The sequence below is a fragment of the Nerophis ophidion genome, linkage group LG23 (genome assembly GCF_033978795.1).
Source record: "Nerophis ophidion isolate RoL-2023_Sa linkage group LG23, RoL_Noph_v1.0, whole genome shotgun sequence".
Taxonomy (NCBI): Eukaryota; Metazoa; Chordata; class Actinopteri; order Syngnathiformes; family Syngnathidae; genus Nerophis; species Nerophis ophidion.
The window spans coordinates 22,201,796-22,224,295 of NC_084633.1; the positions used below are offsets into that span (position 1 = coordinate 22,201,796).

General features: G+C 43.1%; 1 protein-coding gene and 1 long non-coding RNA gene across 5 annotated transcripts in view; one reads left to right on the forward strand and one right to left on the reverse strand.

The window, feature by feature from the left end:
- Positions 1 to 22,500, reverse strand: part of cep112 (centrosomal protein 112) — a 406,308-nt gene that overhangs the window by 136,500 nt on the left and 247,308 nt on the right. The gene's annotated exons all lie outside the window — the stretch shown is intronic.
- LOC133541713 (uncharacterized) lies at positions 11,993 to 17,559 on the forward strand. Its single transcript, XR_009803962.1, has 3 exons — positions 11,993 to 12,276; positions 14,065 to 14,172; positions 17,068 to 17,559. It is a non-coding gene; the product is annotated as an uncharacterized LOC133541713 (long non-coding RNA).

Here is a 22,500-nt window from a genome sequence, read left to right on the forward strand (position 1 = left end):
CTAAGTCAGTCTGTTGTCTTCTCAGAGAGAACTAAGTCAGTCTATGGCCTTCTCAGAGAGAACTAAGTCAGTGTGTGGTCTTCTCAGAGAGAACTAAGTCAGTCTGTGGTCTTCTCAGGGGGAACTGAGTCAGTCTGTTGTCTTATCAGAGAGAACTAAGTCAGTCTGTGGTCTTCTCAGGGAGGACTAAGTCAGTCTGTTGTCTTCTCAGAGAGAACTAAGTCAGTCTGTGGTCTTCTCAGAGAGAACTAAGTCAGTCTATGGTCTTCTCAGAGAGAACTAAGTCAGTCTATGGTCTTCTCAGAGAGAACTAAGTCAGTCTGTGGTCTTCTCAGAGAGAACTAAGTCACTCTGTGGTCTTCCCAGAGAGAACTAAGTCAGTATGTGGTCTTCTCAGAGAGAACTAAGTCAGTCTGTGGTCTTCTCCGGGAGAACTAAGTCAGTCTATGGTCTTCTCAGGGAGAACTAAGTCAGTCTGTGGTCTTCTCAGGGAGAACTAAGTCAGTCTATGGTCTTCTCAGAGAGAACTAAGTCAGTCTGTGGTCTTCTCAGAGAGAACTAAGTCAGTCTGTGGTCTTCTCAGGGGGAACTAAGTCAGTCTGTGGTCTCAGAGAGAACTAAGTCAGGTTGTGGTCTTCTCAGGGAGAACTAAGTCAGTTTGTGGTCTTCTCAGGGAGAACTAAGTCAGTCTGTGGTCTTCTCAGGGAGAACTAAGTCAGTCTGTGGTCTTCTCAGAGAGAATCAAGTCAGTCTATGGCCTTCTCAGAGAGAACTAAGTCAGGTTGTGGTCTTCTCAGAAAGAAATAAGTCAGTATGTGGTCTTCTCAGAGAAAACTAAGTCAGCCTGTGGTCTTCTCAGAGAGAACTAAGTCAGTCTATGGTCTTTTCAGAGAGAACCAAGTCAGTCTATGGTCTTCTCAGAGAGAACTAAGTCAGTCTGTGGTCTTCTTTGAGAGAACCAAGTCAGTATGTGGTCTTCTCAGAAAGAAATAAGTCAGTATGTGGTCTTCTCAGAGAAAACTAAGTCAGCCTGTGGTCTTCTCAGAGAGAACTAAGTCAGTCTATGGTCTTTTCAGAGAGAACCAAGTCAGTCTATGGTCTTCTCAGAGAGAACTAAGTCAGTCTGTGGTCTTCTTTGAGAGAACCAAGTCAGTATGTGGTCTTCTCAGAGACACCTAAGTCAGTCTGTGGTCTTCTCAAAGAGAACTAAGTCAGTCTATGGTCTTCTCAGAGAGAACTAAGTCAGTCTGTGGTCTTCTTTGAGAGAACCAAGTCAGTATGTGGTCTTCTCAGAGACACCTAAGTCAGTCTGTGGTCTTCTCAAAGAGAACCAAATCAGTCTGTGGTCTTCTCAGGGAGAACTAAGTCAGTCTGTGGTCTTCTCAGAGAGAACTAAGTCAGTCTGTTGTCTTCTCAGAGAGAACTAAGTCAGTATGTGGTCTTCTCAGGGAGAACTAAGTCAGTTTGTGGTCTTCTCATGGAGAACTAAGTCAGTCTGTGCTCTTCTCAGGGAGAACTAAGTCAGTATGTGGTCTTCTCAGAGAGAATCAAGTCAGTCTATGGTCTTCTCAGAGAGAACTAAGTCAGTCTGTGGTCTTCTCAGGGGGAACTAAGTCAGTCTGTGGTCTTCTCAAGGAGAACCAAATCAGTTTGTGGTCTTCTCAGAGAGAACTACGTCAGTCTGTGGTCTTCTCAGAGAGAACTAAGTCAGTCTGTGGTCTTCTCAGGGAGAACCAAATCAGTTTGTGGTCTTCTCAGACAAAACTAAGTCAGTCTACGGTCTTCTCAGGGAGAACCAAATCAGTTTGTGGTCTTCTCAGAGAGAACTAAGTCAGTCTGTAGTCTTCTCAGAGAGAACTACGTCAGTCGGTGGTCTTCTCAGAGAGAACTAAGTCAGTCTGTGGTCTTCTCAGAGAGAATTAAGTCAGTCTGTGGTCTTCTCAAAGAGAACCAAGTGAGTCTGTGGTCTTCTCAGAGAGAACCAAGTCAGTTTGGGTCTTCCCAGAGGGAAGCAAGTCAGTCTATGGTCTTCTCAGAGAGAACTACGTCAGTCTGTGGTCTTCTCAGAGAGAACTAAGTCAGTCTGTGGTTTTCTCGGAGAGAACTAAGAATGCCATCAGGAAGTCTGCTGTCCAACACCATTAGAAATTTTTTTTTAGTAAAGGATATTAACAGCACGGTTACGTCCGGAAGTATTCCTGTTAGGGGTGTTACGGTACACTAGAACCTCGGTTTGGTACCAACCCCGATGGTAAAGTCACGGTTCAGTTAGTTTATGGAACAAACTGCAAGGGGCCACATGGAGGAAAATGCCGGACTTTTAAAATCCCGGCATTAAAATGGTTAATCAATCAATCAATCAATCAATCAATCAATCAAAGTTTATTTATATAGCCCTAAATCAAAAGTGTCTCAAAGGGCTGCACAAGCCACAACAACATCCTCGGCTCTGATCCCAGATCAGGGCAAGGAAGAACTCAACCCAATGGGATCGCAATGAGAAACCTTGGAGGGGACCACAGATGTGGATCCAACATAATATTGAGACGTCAGTCCATAGTGGATCTAACATAATAGTGTGAGAGTCCAGTCCAAAGTGGATCTAACATAATAGTGTGAGAGTCCAGTCCATAGTGGATCTAACATAATAGTGAGAGTCCAGTCCATAGTAGATCTAACATAATAGTGAGAGTCCAGTCCATAGTGGATCTAACATAATAGTGAGAGTCCAGTCCATAGTGGATCTAACATAATAGTGTGAGAGTCCAGTCCATAGTGGATCTAACATAATAGTGTGAGAGTCCAGTCCATAGTGGATCTAACATAATAGTGTGAGAGTCCAGTCCATAGTGGATCTAACATAATAGTGAGAGTCCAGTCCATAGTGGATCTAACATAATAGTGTGAGAGTCCAGTCCATAGTGGATCTAACATAATAGTGAGAGTCCAGTCCATAGTGGATCTAACATAATAGTGTGAGTCCAGTCCATAGTGGATCTAACATAATAGTGTGAGAGTCCAGTCCATAGTGGATCTAACAAAATAGTGAGAGAGTCCAGTCCATAGTGGATCTAACATAATAGTGTGAGAGTCCAGTCCATAGTGGATCTAACATAATAGTGTGAGAGTCCAGTCCATAGTGGATCTAACATAATAGTGTGAGAGTCCAGTCCATAGTGGATCTAACATAATAGTGTGAGAGTCCAGTCCATAGTGGATCTAACATTATAGTGACAGTCCAGTCCATAGTGGATCTAACATAATAGTGAGAGTCCAGTCCATAGTGGATCTAACATAATAGTGTGAGAGTCCAGTCCATAGTGGATCTAACATTATAGTGACAGTCCAGTCCATAGTGGATCCAACATAATAGTGTGAGAGTCCAGTCCATAGTGGATTTAACATAATAGTCTTAAGAGTCCAGTCCATAGTGGATCTAACATAATAGTGTGAGTCCCGTCCATAGTGGATTTAACATAATAGTGTTAGAGTCCAGTCCATAGTGGATCTAACATAATAGTGAGAGTCCAGTCCATAGTGGATCTAACATAATAGTGAGAGTCCAGTCCATAGTGGATCTAACATAATAGTGTGAGAGTCCAGTCCATAGTGAATCTAACATAATAGTGTGAGAGTCCAGTCCATAGTGGATCTAACATAATAGTGTGAGAGTCCAGTCCATAGTGGATCTAACATAATAGTTTGAGAGTCCAGTCCATAGTGAATCTAACATAATAATGTGAGAGTCCAGTCCATAGTGGATCTAACATAATAGTGTGACAGTCCAGTCCATAGTGGATCTAACATAATAGTGTGAGAGTCCAGTCCATAGTGGATCTAACATAATAGTGTGAGAGTCCAGTCCATAGTGGATTTAACATAATAGTCTTAAGAGTCCAGTCCATAGTGGATCTAACATAATAGTGTGAGTCCAGTCCATAGTGGATTTAACATAATAGTGTTAGAGTCCAGTCCATAGTGGATATAACATAATAGTGAGAGTCCAGTCCATAGTGGATCTAACATAATAGTGTGAGAGTCCAGTCCATAGTGGATCTAACATAATAGTGAGAGTCCAGTCCATAGTGGATTTAACATAATAGTGTTAGAGTCCAGTCCATAGTGGATCTAACATAATAGCTTTGTTTAATTGCTTGGTTGTCAAATGTTAGAGTTGTATTATTAAATAGAGGTCGGTGTCTAGCAGGACCGATAATCAGCAGTTTCTTTTTCTTGGCGTTGAGTTGCAAAAAGTTAGTGGACATCCATTGTTTAATTTCATTAGGCCACGCCTCCAACTGACTACAATCAGGTGTGTTGCTCAGCTTTAGAGACCTGCACAGTTGGCTGTCATCAGCGTGACAGTGGAAGCTAACATGTATGATGTCTCCTAGCGGCAGCATGCAGATGCTGAAGAGTGCAGGGCCAAGAACCGAAACTACAAAATAAAGACAACTTCAGATTGTTTTCTTTGTCTTACTCTGACAAACAAATTATAAAAATATTACAATAAAAATATAGAAAAAAAACTACTGACAGCAGTAAAGTTTACATCCATGAAGGAAAGAAGAAAGTGAAATAATGTTTGCAACTGAAGACATTTAATTTGTAAAATATTCTTTTAAATAATTATGTAACATTTCTTAAATCTTAATTACCGATACCGATATATACAGTGGAGGAATGAACACATTATGATGCCTCATTCAGTTGTGATGCCCCACTGGATGCATTAAACAATGTGACAAGGTTTCCCCCCAAAGAAATCAACTCAAGTTATGGAATAAAATGCCAACATGGCGCTGCCATATTTATTATTGAAGTCAGAAAGTGCATTTTTTTTTTTAACATGCCTCGAAACAGCAGCTCGGAATTTTGGGACATGCTCTCCCTGAGAGAGCATGAGGAGGTTGAGGTGGGTTGGTTTTGGGGGTGTATATTGTAGCGTCCTGGAAGAGTTAGTTCCGGGTATTTGTTCTGTTGTGTTTATGTTGTGTTACAGTGTGGATGTTCTCCCAAAATGTGTTTGTCATTCTTGTTTGGTGTGGGTTCACAGTGTGGCACACATTTGTAACAGTGTTAAAGTTGTTAATTTAGCCACCCTCAGTGTGACCTGTACGGCTGTTGACCAAGTATGCATTGCATTCACTTGTGTGTGTGAAAAGCCGTAGGTATTTTGTGACTTGGCCGGCACACAAAGACAGTGCCTTTAAGGTTTATTGGCGCTCTGTACTTCTACTTATGTCCGTGTACACAGCGGCGTTCTATTTTACTTTTTGAAACTGATACCGATAATTTCCGATATTGCATTTTAAAGCATTTATTGGTAATCTGATATTATCGGACAACCCTACTACCGTATTTCCTTAAATTGCTGCCGGGGCGCTAATTGATTTAAAACCTCTTCTCACTCTGGCGGTTACCAAAGGCATGCGGTAAATTTAGGCCTGCGCTTATAAATTTGAGTGTGATGTAAAGATACCATCATGAAAAGCACATTTATAATAAAAAAAAACGTTATTCTGGTCTTACCTTTACTTATAAATGAAGTCCATGTGCAGCTCCTTCGGATCAAAAGCATCGATAACTTGTTTATAGAAGTCTTCCTTATCTTTCTTCAGTTTTAAAAGTCTCTCTGTCTCGATGGAGATCTTCCTTTATTACCTCCTGCTTCCATTGAAAGTCCAGTTTAGAAAACTGTTTTATTTTAGATATGTAATCCTCCATGTTAAAAGTGCAAGCGAGAGGAAAAAATAAAGGATGGCTGCTTGTTGTCACTTCTTCTGCAGCCGAGTAGTCGCAAGAAGGATCACTAGCGCCCTCTACCACCAGGAGGCGGGAGTCATTTAATGACTCATATTTGACACACGCAGCTACGGTATATTAATAAAACATAGCTGCTTACTGTTCTTTTTAGCATATTCAATAGTTTGGACCTTAAATCCTACTGAATAGCTCTTAATCTTCTTCCCTTTATGCGATTTCAAATGATTGAAATCAGCCTCCTCCATTTTGAAAATGATGACAGGTGAAGTGTCACTCGTGACGTGACGAGTTTGACCCGGCGGGAATTCTAGACATATGCTAATTATTTGGCGAAACGAGTTTGACCCGGCAATAGTTCTAGGCAGGCGCTTACTATATACCTGGCGGCAATTCAAGGAAATACGGTATTCAACATTCTTTGAAGGCAAGTAAATAGAATATTTCATTCCACAGCCAATGGAGCGTCCCATTAGAGCTTTTGGATGGTCAAAGAATACTTCCACCAGGATAACCTGATCACACATTGCCAGAAGACATATGGAGCATGTTCTTTGGCCAGAAGGAACCGAGAGAAACAAAGTCAAGACTTGAAGGCGAGGAAATGACATCATTCTTTGGAGTAGCTACTTGCCACCAACATTCACAGAGCACCACCAGGAGGGGGATAGGACGCCCAGTCATGTGTACTGTACATGTCCAGCTAGGTAGGTGTGTGTGTGTGTACGTGCGCACCTTCAAAGCGGCTACCTGTGCTTACCCGGCAAAAACATTCTGAGTGCTAAAGGCACTCTAAGGCTGATATGAGGATCTTCAATGGCCGGGTCATCCTGGCCCTGCAGAGTGTGGCCGCTTTGAGGAGGCTGCCAGTTGGAAGGGTGCAGATCTGAAGAACCCAGCATGCAGCAGAGCTTACCCAAACTTAATTAATGATCTGCGACGGGAAGCAGGCCAAACAAACACACACACACACACACACACACACACATTCTTGTATTTCTGACCTTTAGGATCAGCCTTTCTAGATATATAAAGATGTGTATTTACAACATGAATAATATATAATAGAGATGCGCGGTTTGCGGTCTCATCCACGGAGTCCGTGGTTAAAACGCAGGTCGGGTGGTTGACATGACGAAAAAATAGATTTTAATTAGATTCGGGCGGGTGGCGGTTGAACCATCCGGAAATATTTGATATACATGGTTCTGGGATCGGTATCCTTTGCCATTCAAAGTGCATTTAAGACCTTTGTCACAAAGCCAAGAAGACAATAAGAGACGCTAACATTCTCTAGAACAGGGGTCAGGAACCTTTTTGGCTGAGAGAGCCAAAAAGCCAAATATTTCAAAATGTATTTCCTTAAGAGCCATATGATATGAACAAGACTAAACGTGTGCATTTTTAAGTAAGACCAACATTTCTAGAGTATATGAGGTCTCTTATTCTTTGTAATAACATTGTTATTCTAAAGCTAACTGTGGAGGGGGTGTGGCCTGCGGGTCTGCAGCGAACCGGGGTGTGCCAGGACAGGCTTCAAAATCAGCGACAGGTGCGTAGATGGCCCACCTGGGCCTTGTTATCTAATCACCTGTCGCTCTGTTATAAGCAGCAGCCAGGAGGAGAGACGGGGTTGGGGCTGGAGCCAGAGCACGAGCGAGAACGAAAGAGAAAAAGACAATTGCTGGACACCAACTGAAAAATAAAACAATAATGTAACCCTGAAACAGGCTCTCATGTCGGTGCTTGGTGGTCTGAAGAACCCCCAGGAGGGCAAGCCCCACACTAACCAATAATAAATAAGTAACTTCTTACCATTAACGCAACTTCTTGAACAGGTGCGGTAGAAAACGGATGGATGGAATAAAAATGCATGAGACTGTTTTATATTTTGAACGTTATTTTTAACACTGTGATTAGAAGTGGAATTATTCATTATTTATCGTGTTAAGCAATGTCAGCTCAGATTTATCTGAGAGCCAGATGTAGTCATCAAAAGAGCCACATCTGGCTCTAGAGCCATAGGTTCCCTACCCCTGATCTAGAATGACTGCCGGCAGTCACCCAGATATTAAATATTAGGGTGTGCTATGAAGTCATTGGCGTTGTCGCCTTCTACAACATGTACGACCTGCTTGTCAGTCCAGCATCATGTTGTGTGTGACTTCTGCGGCAACACGCACACGACTGCAAGGCATGCTGGGTGACACAGAGTACACTAATGGTTGTGATATGAACAATTTTAACACTCCTAGTAATATGCGCCACGCTGTGAAGCCACACCAAACAAAATTGACAAACACATTTTGGGAGGACATCCTCACAGTAACACAACATAAACGCAACACAACAAATACCCAGAATCCTTTGTATCCGTGAAACTTCCTGACTATTTTATACACCACACTAGCAGGAAACACCGCCACCCCCCCGTGCGTCGGTAAGGGGGCGCGGGGGTGTAAAATATATTCAGGAAGTGTCACGGATACAAAGGATTATGGGTTTTTGTTGTGTTGCGTTTATGTTGTGTTACTGTGAGGATGTTCTCCCAAAATGTGTTTGTCAATCTTGTTGGGTGTGGCTTCACAGCGTGGTGCATATTAGTAAGTGTTCAAGTTGTTTCTATCACAACCATCAGTGTACTCTGTGTCACCCAGTATGCTTTTCAATCTTGTACGTGTGATTGGGGAAGCTGCACACAACATGTTGCCGGACCAACAATCGGTGTGTACATGTTGTTGAAGGTGTCCAAGGCAATGGCTTCACAGCACGCCCATGTCCTTGTCATCAGGATGAACGCTATTGGATAGTCACGAGAACGTAAGCGGCTCCAATTGTCTTCGTTACTCTGTGAAACGGGTTTAAATAGTTCTGTGAGTGGTAAAGGCGGAGAACCTCTGATGTATTTCAGCGGGCGGTTGATGGGCGGGTACGGTCCTGATAAAATGTTGGTTCGGGTGGACGGCGGGTGGATGACGACTTTGGTGATGCGGATGCGGATGATATAATTGCCTATCCGTACATCTGTAATAGATACATACTATGCAAATATAAAAAAAGATTGTTGTGATAAATGAGTTGGAATTCATCCATCCATCCATTTTCTACCGCTTATTCCCTTTCGGGGTCGCTGGCGCCATTCCAGAAGAGAAATACGTCGAATTTTGGCAGTATTATAATAAAAGTCGTCATTTTACTCGACGCAAGTCAAAATTTTACAAGAAAAACTGAACATTTGTGCAAGATTATGATAAAAGTTGCAATTTTACTCCATAACAGTCACAATTTTACAACAAAAGCTTAAAATGTTGGTAATTTTATGAAAAAAGTCGTAATTTTACTCGACACAAGTCACAGTTTTTTAAGGGAACTTAAAAATGTTAGCAATATTATAATATCAATCGGAATTTTACCTGGAAAAATTATGACAAACTTCATAACTTTTACAAAAAAAATGTCACGATGAAAAAATGTCTGCTATGAGGTGGCGACTTGTCCAGGGTGTACGCCGCCTACCGCTCGAATGCAGCTGAAATAGGCTCCAGCGACCCCCCGCCACCCCATAAAGGACAAGCGGTAGATAAATGGATGGATGGATGGAATTTTACCTGAAAAAATGACAAAAGTCATAATTTCTACTCCAAAAAAATGTCACTATTTTACTAGAACAACCAAAAAAATGGCAATATTGAGATAAAAATCTGAATTTGACATGACCAATATCACCATTTTGCATTAAAACCATAATTTTACATAAAAAAGTAATCATTTTACGAGAAAAATGTGCAATATTATAGAAACAAAAATAATATGAGAAACTGTTCCCATTTTTAGAAGAAAAAAGTCGACACTGAGAAAAAGACTGCTTTTAGTACATTTTTAAATGTTTTTGTTGAATTTTTTGTTTTTAATTTTCATTATTTACTTAGTTATCACACTGTCTCTATATACATATATACATCCATCCATCCATTTTCTGCCGCTTGTTCCCGTTCGGGGTCGCGGGGGGCGCTTGCGCCTATCTCAGCTACAATCGGGCGGAAGGCGGGGTACACCCTGGACAAGTCGCCACCTCATCGCAGGGCCAACACAGATAGACGGACAACATTCACACACTAGGGACCATTTAGTGTTGCCAATCAACCTATCCCCAGGTGCATGTCTTTGGAGGTGGGAGGGGCCTATCCCCAGGTGCATGTCTTTGGAGGTGGGAGGGGCCTATCCCCAGGTGCATGTCTTTGGAGGTGGGAGGAAGCCGGAGTACCCGGAGGGATATACATACATATACATATATACATACATATACATATTTATACATACACATATATATATATATATATATATATATATATATATATATATATATATATATATATATATATATATATATATGGGTTAAGTGTGTATTTTTTTATTTTGTTCATTAATTTTGGCCAAAGGGGGCACATTTCAATGTCTTACACACTGGTTATTTCATATGTTGAACACTTTTAAAAGCGACACACAGTCAATGTGAAAAATCCTCCTTTTTGGGATCATCCTCATTTTGATAGATGTCACCAGCAGGGGTGCAGATGAGACCATGATTTAAGTCATCACTTGTTCACACCTCCTCATAAGGAAAATACATTTCTTTCTTCACCTCTCAAAAAGGCTAGAAATACAAGAACACACACACACACACACACACACACACAAACACACACACACACACACACACACACACACACACACACACACACACACACACACACACACACACACACACACACACACACACACACACACACACACACACACACACACACACACACACAATCTTGTATTTGTTACCTTCTTGAGAGCTGATAAAAATGCCTCCCTCTTTAGGAGCAGCCTTTCTAGATATATAAAGATGTGTATTTACAACATAAATAATATATACATACTATGCTAATATAAAAAAGCTTGTTGTGAAAAATGAGTTGGAATTTCACAACAAAACTTGGAATTTTGGTAGTATTATAAGTCGTCATTTTACTCGATCCAAGTCCAAATTTTACAAGAAAAACCGAACATTTGTGCAATATTATGATAAAAGTTGGAATTTTACTCGATACCAGTCACAGTTTTACAAGAACAGCTTAACATTTTGGCAATTTTTTCCAAAAATGACGTAATTTTACTCGACAGAAGTCACAGTTTTATAAGAAAAAAGTTACAATTTTGGTAACATTATAATAATAATCAGTATTTTACTTGGCAAAATGATGACAAATGTCATCATTTTACTCAAAAATGTCAGTTTTACAAGAACATTAAAATAATTGGCAATATTGTGATGTCAGAATTTTATATGACAAATTTCACCATTTTGTATTAAAAAGTAACAATTTCACATTAAAAAAGTAATAATTTTACGAGAAAAAACGAACATTTGTGCAATATTATGACAAAAGTTGGAATTTTACTCGATAACTGTCGCAATTTTACAAGAACATCTTAACATTTTGGCAATTTTATTAAAAAAGACGTAATTTTACTCGACAAAAGTCACAGTTTATAATTTTGGCAACATTATAATAATAATCAGAATTTTACTTGGCAAAATGATGACAAATGTCCTCATTTTATTCAAAAAATGTCAGTTTTAAAAGAAGATTAAAATAATTGGCAATATTGTGATAAGTCAGAATTTTATATGACAAATTTCACCATTTTGCATGAAAAAGTACGAATTTTACATAAAAAAAGTAATAATTTTACGAGAAAATGTTGCAATATTACAGAAACAGAAAGAATATGAGAATTTTGTACGAAAAAAGTCCACACATTGTGAGAAAAAGACTACTTTCAGCTAATTTATGTTAAGTAAAAAACATAAAAAAATCTAGTTATTACAGTTTGTCCCTATATACATATTGTGTGTCTTTTTTTCAATTTCTTCCGCACACTTGTTATTTCATATGTTGACCAGAGGGGGAGCACTTTTAAATCCCTCCTTTTTGGGACCCCCCTCATTTTGATGGATGTCACCACAAATGAGACATTCTCTTTTAGATGCAATGTTATTGGGAGCATCACTTCTTCACACCTCCTCATGTGGAAGATACTTTTCCTTCTTCACGTCTCAAGAAGGGTAGAATTACAACACACACACACACACACACACGCACACACACCAGAGACAATGGACAAACAGGATGCTTCAAGGCCAAACCCACAACTAATTTTATCTGGAAGGGAAACGTTGCGACGGTGTAGAGAAGGAAGCGAGCGTCCACAAAAGTAAACACACATTAATGCAGTGCCATCAATTCTGTGCGCCTTTTCAAGTCAGTGGGAAAGAATTTCCAGAAGAGTGGCGTCTGTAACCCTGGACAGGATATTGCATCCATATGGCATTTCTTCCCCCTCCCTCAGATATGTTTCCAATCATCTTGCATTGCTGAAGAGAGCTTGTGGTTTCCAACATTGTCCTGCAGCTGAACCTGACCCAGTGCACTATATGGACGATGATGTCACCACGCACAGGTGAGGCCAGCGAGCGGGCGGTCCCGCAGGTAATCGGGATGGACGCCATACATCAGACGCGCTTTAGAGGCCTACTGAAAGCCACTACTAGCCACCACGCGGTCTGATAGTTTATATATCAATGATGAAATATTAACATTGCAACACATGACAATACGGCCGCTTTAGTTTACTTAAAGTATCCTGCTAAAACGTCGCGGTATGATGACGTGTGCGCGTCACGTCACGCATTGTAGAGGACATTTTGTTCCAGCAGCGTTCACAGCTATAAGTCGTCTGTTTTCATCGCATAATTCCACAGTATTCTGGACATCTGTGTTGTTGAATCTTTTGCAATTTGTTTAATGAATAATGGAGACATCAAAGAAGAAAGCTGTAGGTGGGAAGCGGTGTATTGCGGCCGCCTTTAGCAACACAAACACAGCCGGTGTTTCATTGTTTACATTCCCAAAAGATGACGGTGAAGCTTTACTATGGAACAGAGCGGTCAAGCGAACACGGTTCCCTACCACATGTCAACCAGCAGGTTTTGGTGAGAAAAAGGGGATAATAAGTCGGCTCTTACCGTAGACATGAGCGGAGAGCTTGCGGTTTAGCTCGGTTGGTAGAGCGGCCGTGCCTGCAACTTGAGGGTTGCAGGTTCGATTCCCGCATCCGCCATCCTAGTCACTGCCGTTGTGTCCTTGGGCAAGACACTTTACCCACCTGCTCCCAGTGCCACCCACACTGGTTTGAATGTAACTTAGATATTGGGTTTCACTATGTAAAGCGCTTTGAGTCGCTAGAGAAAAAGCGCTATATAAATATAATTCACTTCACTTCACTTCTGCGCCTGTCAAAGAGGCAGCTGCGGACTCTCTTGCCTCCTCCCACTGCCCGCCCCCGACTGTCAGATGCTTCCACCGTGGAGGAGGGGAAAAAAAAAAAATCTCAGCCCGGCCACACCAGCTGCCTTCGCCTTGTCGAGAAAACGTGGCTTCCCTCAGAGACACTGGCGGTCACCACACCCCGCCAACTTTCAGCTTGTACAGGTACGACCATTTAATCTCACTAAAACACTAGTAACACAATAGGCAGATAAGAGATTTCCAGAATTATCTTAGTAAATTTGTCTAATAACATCTGAATCGCTCTGCCGTCTATTTTTTTTCTAGTCTTTCACTCTCACTTTCCTCATCCACAAATCTTTCACCCTAGCTCAAATTAATGGAAAAATCATCGCTTTCTTGGTGCGAATCGCTCTGGCTGCTGGTGGCCATGATTGTAAACAATGTTCAGATGTGAGGAGCTCCACAACCCGTGACATCACGCGCACATCGTCTGCTACTTCCGGTACAGGCAAGGCTTTTTTATTATCGACCAAAAGTTGCCAACTTTATCGTGGATGTTCTCTACTAAATCCTTTCAGCAGAAATATGTTGAAATGATGAAGTATGACACATAGAATGGAGCTGCTATCCCCCTTTAAATAAGAACATCTCATTTCAGTAGGCCTTTAAAGCTGATTTGTGGCGTTCACGCGGGGAATTAACACCCCCCCCCCCCACCACCACCACCACCCCAAAGACTTCAGTTTCGGTGGCAGCGCCGTTTGTGAACGTTCAGAACTGCTCTCTGTTCAACGTCTCTTGCTAAAGTTCAATGTGGCAGCGGAGGAGAGCTCGGGGAGTCACTATTTGCTGCTTTGTCTGTAATCATGGCTGTCTCCGTGCACTCGCCGCTGTAACTCTGTCTGCCAGCCAGAGACTCGCTGCTGTAATGACAAGAGACTTTATTTCCATTTCACAGAGCGCCTTCGCTGGCTGTCAGCAGAGATTCCCTTCATCCCTGCCTGCTTACTCGTCGGCAACACCTTTAGCACATACCGTGAGCACCGGCGCCACAGAAGCACCGCAGGTGAGCGTTCTAAGCTAGGATCACACCAGACGACTTGGACGTAGGGCTGGGCGATACATGGAATACACTGGATTTATCACGGGGTTCTGCGATATTGTTAGAATAATCATGTATGGGTTATCACACAGCTCTTATGCTTAAAGGCCGTTGCTATAGTTATTATCAATTGTGCTGAAGTTGTACTTTTTTATCCCTGCAAAGGGACAACTTGCCATTAGAGATGTCCGATAATATATATATATATATATATATTAATAATGATATCGATAAATGCTTTAAAATGTAATATTGGAAATGATAGGCATCAGTTTCAAAAAGTAAAATGTAGAACTTTTTAAAACGCCGCTGTACGAAGTGGTACACGGACGTAGGGAGAAGTACAGAGCGCCAATGAACCTTAAAGGCACTGCCTTTGCATGCCGACCCGATCACATAATATCTACACACAAGTGAATGCAATGCATACTTGGTCAACAGCCATACAGGTCACACTGAGGGTGGCCGTAGAAACAACTTTACACTGTTACAAATATGCGACACACTGTGAACCCACACCAAACAAGAATGACAAACACATTTCGGGAGAAGATCCGCACCGTAACACAACATAAATACAACAGAACAAACCCAGAACCCTTTGCAGCACTAAGTCTTCCGGGAGGCTACAATATACACCCCCCGCTACCCCCCCACCTCAAGTCCCACACGCCATTAGACTGCACAACTCCTCTCTGGAGGGTAGGAGGGGTACTAGGAGAACAGGGGATGCAAAACAATAACAGTGCAATACTTTTCCATAACATGGTCACTACTGCCTAGTTTCTATTGTTATATTCTTATTTTACTTGTATACTTTTATTCCCGTTGTTGCTTTTTATTTTTATTGTAATACTTTATTTGTTTCCATTTATACTCCCATTATTTACTTTTTAAATTGATCTCAACTCTGTACACTACTGCTGGAATTAGAATTTTCCTGAAGGAACTCTCCGGAAGGAATCAATAAAGACCCAACCGACCCACCGCCCGAATAACTGACCCACCGACCGACCGACTGACCAACTGACCCACCCACCGACAGACCGACCGACCCATACCGACAGACCCACCCACCGACCGACCCATTGGCCAACCCATCAACCGACCGACTAAACCACCCACCCACCCACCAACTGACCGACACACCCATCCACTGAACGAACCGACTGACCAACCGACACATCCACTGATCGACCCATTGGCCGACCCATCGACCAACCGACCAACCCACCCACCGACTGACCCACTGGCCGACCGACCCACTGACTGACCGACCGACCGACACACCCACCGGCCGACCCATCCACCGACCGACTGACGACCGACCGACCGACCCACCCACCGACTGTCCCACCAACTGACCGACCCCCCACCAACTGACTCATCGACCGACCCACCGACTAAACGATCTACCAACTGACCGACTGGCCGACCAACTGACCCACCGGCTGACCGACTGATCTGGCCGACCGACTGACCGACCCACTGACCGACACACCCACCCACCCACCGACTGACCGACCCATTGATCGATTGACACACCGAAACCACCCACTGATTGACCGACCGACCGACCGACCGACCCACTGATCGACTATTTTGTTTCCATTCATACTCCCATTATTTACTTTTTAAATTGATCTCAACTCTGTACACTGCTGCTGGAATTAGAATTTTCCTGAAGGAACTCTCCGGAAGGAATCAATAAAGACCCAACCGACCGACCGCCCGAATAACTGACCGACCGACCTACAGACCCGCCCACAGACCGACCGACCGACCAACTGACCCACCCACCCACCGACCAACACACCGACCGACACACCCACCGACCGACTCACCGACTGACTGATTGACATCGACTGACCCACTGATCGATCGACCCACTGACCAACCCACCGACCGATTGACCCACGGACCGACCCACCCACCCACCGACGGATTGACCCACTGACTGACCCACTGACCGACCCACCCACCCACCGACTGACTGACCCACCCACCGACTGACTCACCGACCGATTGACCCACTGACTGACTGACGCACCCACCGACTGACCGACCCACCCACCGACTGACTCACCGACCGACCGACCCACCCACCGACTGACCGACCCACCCACCCACCCACCGACCGACCGACCCACCCACTGACTGACCCACTGACCGACCGACCCATCCACCGACTGACCGACCCACCCACCGACTGACCCACTGACCGACCCACCCACCCACCGACCGACCGACCCACCCACTGACTGACCCACTGACCGACCGACCCATCCACCGACTGACCGACCCACCCACTGACTGACCCACTGACCGACCGACCCACCCACCGACTGACCGACCCACCCACTGACTGACCCACTGACCGACCGACCCACCCACCCACCGACTGACTCACCGACCGACCGACCCACCCACCAACCCACCTACCTCCTCATGCTCTCTCAGGGAGAGCATGTCCCAAATTCCAAGCTGCTGTTTTGAGGCATGTTGAAAAAAATGCTGCACTTTGTGACTTCAATAATAAATATGGCAGCACCATGTTGGCATTTTTTTCCATAACTTGAGTTGATTTATTTTGTAAAACCTTGTTACATTGTTTAATGCATCCAGCGGGGCATCACAACAAAATGAGGCATCATAATGTCTTCATTCCACCACTCTATATATCGGAATGGGTATTTAAGAGTTGGACAAAATGGGCAAAGACGGCATCATGGGACATCCTAGTTAAGGTAGTTAGTTGCTGCAAGAAGTCAGGTGTGATGTCAGGTGTGATGTCAGGTGTGATGTCAGGTGTGATGTCAACACGTCCTGAACTGCATCAACATTTGGTTTCCCACATAGGCTCCGCCCCCACGGACACCTCCACACACCACTTTGATCCAGCAGTCGGCCTGACGAGGAGATGCCAGATGATTGGAATGAGGAACTGAGAAAAATGTCCCATTTAAGAAGTCCACTTCCAAAAAAGCCCCAAGGTGTAATCTGCAGCGAGCCACAAGATGGAAGCGGCCTGACGCCATGTTTTAATGCGATTGGGAAAGTGTGTCGTTTCCCTCCCATCCTTTGGAGGACTTCAAAAAGTCAGTCGTGTGATGTTTTTCTTTTTTTGGGGAGGAAGGGATGGCAGAGCCTTTACTTTCACTTTCATCTGCTGTGTGACTCTCTGATGCTGCACTAAGGAGCCGGGCTAGGTTCTGCATTTGTGGGAGCTCACAGCAACAAACATGGAGGACTAGACTCGAGGTCAGGGGTCAGCGACCTTCTTCAAAGCAAGAGCTACTTCTTGGCTACTGATTCATGCCAAAGGCTCCCAGTTTGATACACTTCAATACATTGCCAGAAATAGACAATTTCCTCAATTTACCTTTGATAAAAAAATGTATATATATATATATATATATATATATATATATATATTAAAAAAAAGGGTATTTCTGTCTGTCATTCTGTCGTACATTTTTTTTCATTTTACGGAAGGTTTTTTGTAGAGAATAAATGATGAAAAAAACACCTAATTGAACGGTTTAAAAGAGGAGAAAACAGGAAAAAATGGAAAATTAAATTTTGAAACATAGTTTATCTTCAATTTCGATTCTTCCATCCATCCATTTTCTACCGCTTATTCCCTTTTGGGGTCGCAGGGGGCGCTGGCGCCTATCTCAGCTACAATCGGGCAGAAGGCGGGGTACACCCTGGACAAGTCGCCACCTCATCACAGGGCCAACACAGATAGACAACATTCACACTCACATTCGACTCTTTAAAATTCAAAATTCACCCGGAAAAAAATAGAAAAAAATTTAAAAATAATTTTGTCATTTTTCCTGATGAAGATTCATTTTAGAATTTTGATGACATGTTTTAAATAGGTTAAAATCCAATCTGCACTTTGTTAGAATATATAACAAATTGGACCAAGCTATATTTCTAACAAAGACAAATCATTATTTCTTCTAGATTTTCCAGAACAAAAATTCCATCCATCCATTTCCTACCGCTTATTCCTTTTGGGGTCGTGGGGGGCGCTGGTGCCTATCTCAGCTACAATCGGGCGGAAGGCGGGGTACACCCTGGACAAGTCGCCACCTCATCGCAGGGCCCAGAACAAAAATTTCAAAAGAAATTCAAAAGATTTTGAAAAAAATTTTAAATTTGATTCTACAGATTTTCTAGATTTGCCAGAATATTTTTGGGGAATTTTAATCATAATAAATTTGAAGAAATATTTCACAAATATTATTCGTCGAAAAACAGAAGCTAAAATGAAGAATTAAATTAAAATGTAATTATTATTCTTTACAATAAAAAAAATAATTTACTTGAACATTGATTTAAATTGTCAGGAAAGAAGAGGAAGGAATTTAAAAGGTAAAAAGGTATATGTGTTTAAAAATCCTAAAATCATTTTTAAGGTTGTATTTTTTCTCTAAATTTGTCTTTCTGAAAGTTATAAGAAGCAAAGTAAAAAAATAAATGAATTTATTTAAACAAGTGAAAATAAACACATTTATTTCAACAAGTGAAGACCAAGTCTTTCAAATATTTTCTTGGATTTTCAAATTCTATTTGAGTTTTGTCTCTCTTAGAATTAAAAATGTCCACAAAGCGAGACCAGCTTGCTAGTAAATAAATACAATTTAAAAAATAGAGGCAGCTCACTGGTAAGTGCTGCTATTTGAGCTATTTTTAGAACAGGCCAGCGGGCGACTCATCTGGTCCTTACGGGCGACCTGGTGCCCGCAGGTTGGTGACCCCTGGTGTACACAAAAAAAAAAAAAACAACCAAAAAACCAGCAAAGCTCTTTGAAACGATGTGAGAATAATGGAGCAGTCAGATATGTCCCAGCACATGGAGGGTTAACCGCTAATAATCTGCCCACATCCCTAAAACTTCTACCTCTTTCTCTCCTCAAATCCCATCCTATTCTCCGCCCTCCCTCGCCTCTTTTGTCTCCTAAGTTGGTTTGTCAGCGCCAGGTGAATGTGGGTCCTCTTTCATCATCCAGCCTGTGTTCCTCTCATCCTCGTCTTCATCCATGACCCAAGGACTAACGTGATCTAGTGTATCTCCCAATGGCAGAGGAGCCAGCCATTAAGGCGGCGGCGGCGGGGGCTTGGCAGGGCGAAGGAGACGACGGGCTGCGTGACGAGACGTGACGGAGGCGGGAAACCTTGGCGAGCACTGACTTGGGTCCTTCCTTCTCCTTGATGGCGGACACTAACTAGCCACACTTAAAGGCCGACTTAAATGAGATGTTCTTATTTAAACGGGGATAGCAGCTCCATTCTATGTGTCATACTTCATCATTTCAACATATTTTTGCTGAAAGGATTTAGTAGAGAACATCCACGATAAAGTTGGCAACTTTTGGTAGCTAATAAAAAAGCCTTGCCTGTACCGGAAGTAGCAGACCATGTGCGTGTGACGTCACGGGTTGTGGAGCTCCTCACATCTGAACATTGTTTACAATCATGGCCACCAGCAGCCAGATCGATTCGGACCAAGAAAGCGACGATTTCCCCATTAATTTGAGTGAGGACGACAGATTAGTGGATGAGGAAAGTTAGAGTGAAGGACTAGGAAAAAAAAAAGACTATACAGTGGGAGCGATTCAGATGTTATTAGACAAATTTACTAGGATAATTCTGGAAAATCCCTTATCTGCTTATTGTGTTACTAGTGTTTTAGTCACGTCCGTTGTGTCCTGAGCAAGACACTTCACCCTTGCTCCTGATGGGTGCTGGTTGGCGCCTTGCATGGCACCTCCCTCCATCAGTGTGTGAATGTGTGTGTGAATGTGGAAGTAGTGTCAAAGTGCTTTGAGTACCTTGAAGGTAGAAAAGCGCTATACAAGTACAACCCATTTATCATTTATTATAATGTTGTACCTGTACATCCTGAAGGTCGGCCCCGCACCTTTCTTCAGAACCAGTCGACGGGTGGTGGCGATGTCCATCTCTGCCCTTCGCAAGGGACCCTCTTCGAAACACGATCTTTCGAAATGATGGCTGCATAATACACTGTACTTTGTGTGTGTGGTCCAATCCAACCATGTTCGCTTGACCACTCTGTTCCATAGTAAAGCTTCACCGTCATCTTTGGGGAATGTAAACAATGAAACACCGGCTGTGTTTGTGTTGCTAAAGGCGGCTGCAATACACCGCTTCCCACCTACAGCTTTCTTCTTTGACGTCTCCATTGTTCATTGAACAAATTGCAAAAGATTCAGCAACACAGATGTCCAGAATACTGTGGAATTATGCGATGAAAACAGACAACTTATAGCTGGGAACGGTGCTGGAACACAATGTCCTCTACAATGTGTGACGTCACGCGCACACGTCATCATACTGAGACGTTTTAGCAGGATATTACGGAGCGAAATTTAAAATTGCAATTTAGTAAACTAAAGCGTCCGTATTGTCATGTGTTGCAATGTTAATATTTCATCATTGATATATAAACTATCAGACTGTGTGGTGGCTAGTAGTGGCTTTCAGTAGGTCTTTAAAAAGCATGGAGGTACAACGGACGGTTGGTGGTTTGTGTAATGAACCCATGTGGGTCAGTTCCTCCTTGGAGGTCAACAAATTGTGTACTGCCAACTTCCTTTCAAATCGTCTTGATAGCAAATACACAATATTGCCAAAAGTCTTTGGCCACCTGCCTTGACTCACATATGGACTTGAAGTGCCAGAGGGTTCAACATGACCTTTTGCAGCTTTTACAGCTTCAACGCTTCTGGGAAGGCTGTCCACAAGGTTGCTGAGTGCGTTTAGAGGAATTTTCCACCAATCTTCCAAAAGCGCGTTGGCTCTCAGTCTCCGTTCTAATTCATCCCAAAGGTTTTCTATCGGGTTCAGGTCAGGACTCTGTGCAGGCCAGTCAAGTTCACCCACACCGGACTCTGTCATCCATGTCTTTATGGACCTTGCTTTGTTGACTGGTGCACAGTCATGTTGGAAGAGGAAGGGGCCCGCTCCAAACTGTTCCCACAAGGTTGGGAGCATAGAATTGTCCAAAATGTTTTGGTATTCTGGAGCATTCAAAGGTTACTGGAACTAACTCCTGGAAAACAACCCCACACCATAATCCCTCCTCCACCAAATTTCACACTCAGCACAATGCAGTCCAAAATGTAGCGTTCTCCTGGCAACCTCCAAACCCAGACTGGACCATCAGATTGCCAGATGGAAAAGCGTGATTCATCAGTCCAGAGAAGGAGTCTCCACTGCTCTAGAGTTCAGTGGTGATGTCCTTTACACCACTGCATCCCACGCTTTGCATTGGACTTGCTGATGTATGGCTTAGATGCAGCTGCTCGGCCATGGAAACCCATTCCATGAAGCTCTCTGCGTGCTGTACGTGGGCTAATTGGAAGGTGACATGAAGTTTGGAGCTGTGTAGCAAGTGACTGTGCAGAAAGTCTTTGGACTATGTTGACCTCTCTGTCAGTTTACCTGGCCTACCACTTGCTGGCTGAGTTGCTGTTGTTCCCAAACTCTTCACTTTTCTTACAATAAAGCCAACAGTTGACTTTGGAATATTTAGGAAGCGAGGAAATTTCATGACTGGATTTGATGCACAGGTGGCATCCTATGACAATTCCATGCTGGAAATCACTGAAAGCGGCCCATTCTTTCACAAATGTTTGTAGAAACAGTCTCCATGCCTAAGTGCTTGATTTGATACACCGGGCCAAGTGATCAGGACTTTCTCCAAAAAAAGAAGGTTTGTCTTCTCTTCTGTTTCAATGAAACAATTCAGGATGACCTTCCCAGCTTTCAATAACAACTCAAACTTCTTCACTTTAGATTCAGGGCAGCACCCCCTGGTGGATTATTTGATAAACATTCATTTCCACGCAATGGAGGACAAGCGGTGGAAAATGTGTGGATGGATGGACGCAGGTGCCTGAAAGTTTAAAGAGCGACTGACTCGTACACCTGGTCTACCTGCTTTTAACACAGCTTGGGAAAGTAGCCACGCAGGAGACAGGTGGTGTTAGGGAGGAGGAGAAGGAGGAGAAGAAACTAAAGCTAGATAAGGAGGTGTGATGTGTGTGGTGTGTGTGTGTATGTGGTGTGTGTGTGTATGTGTATGTGGTGTGTGTGCATGTGGTGTGTGTGGTGTGTGTGTATGTGGTGTGTGTGTATGTGGTGTGTGTGTGTATGTGTATGTGGTGTGTGTGTATGTGGTGTGTGTGTGTATGTGTATGTGGTGTGTGTGTATGTGGTGTGTGTGTGTATGTGTATGTGGTGTGTGTGCATGTG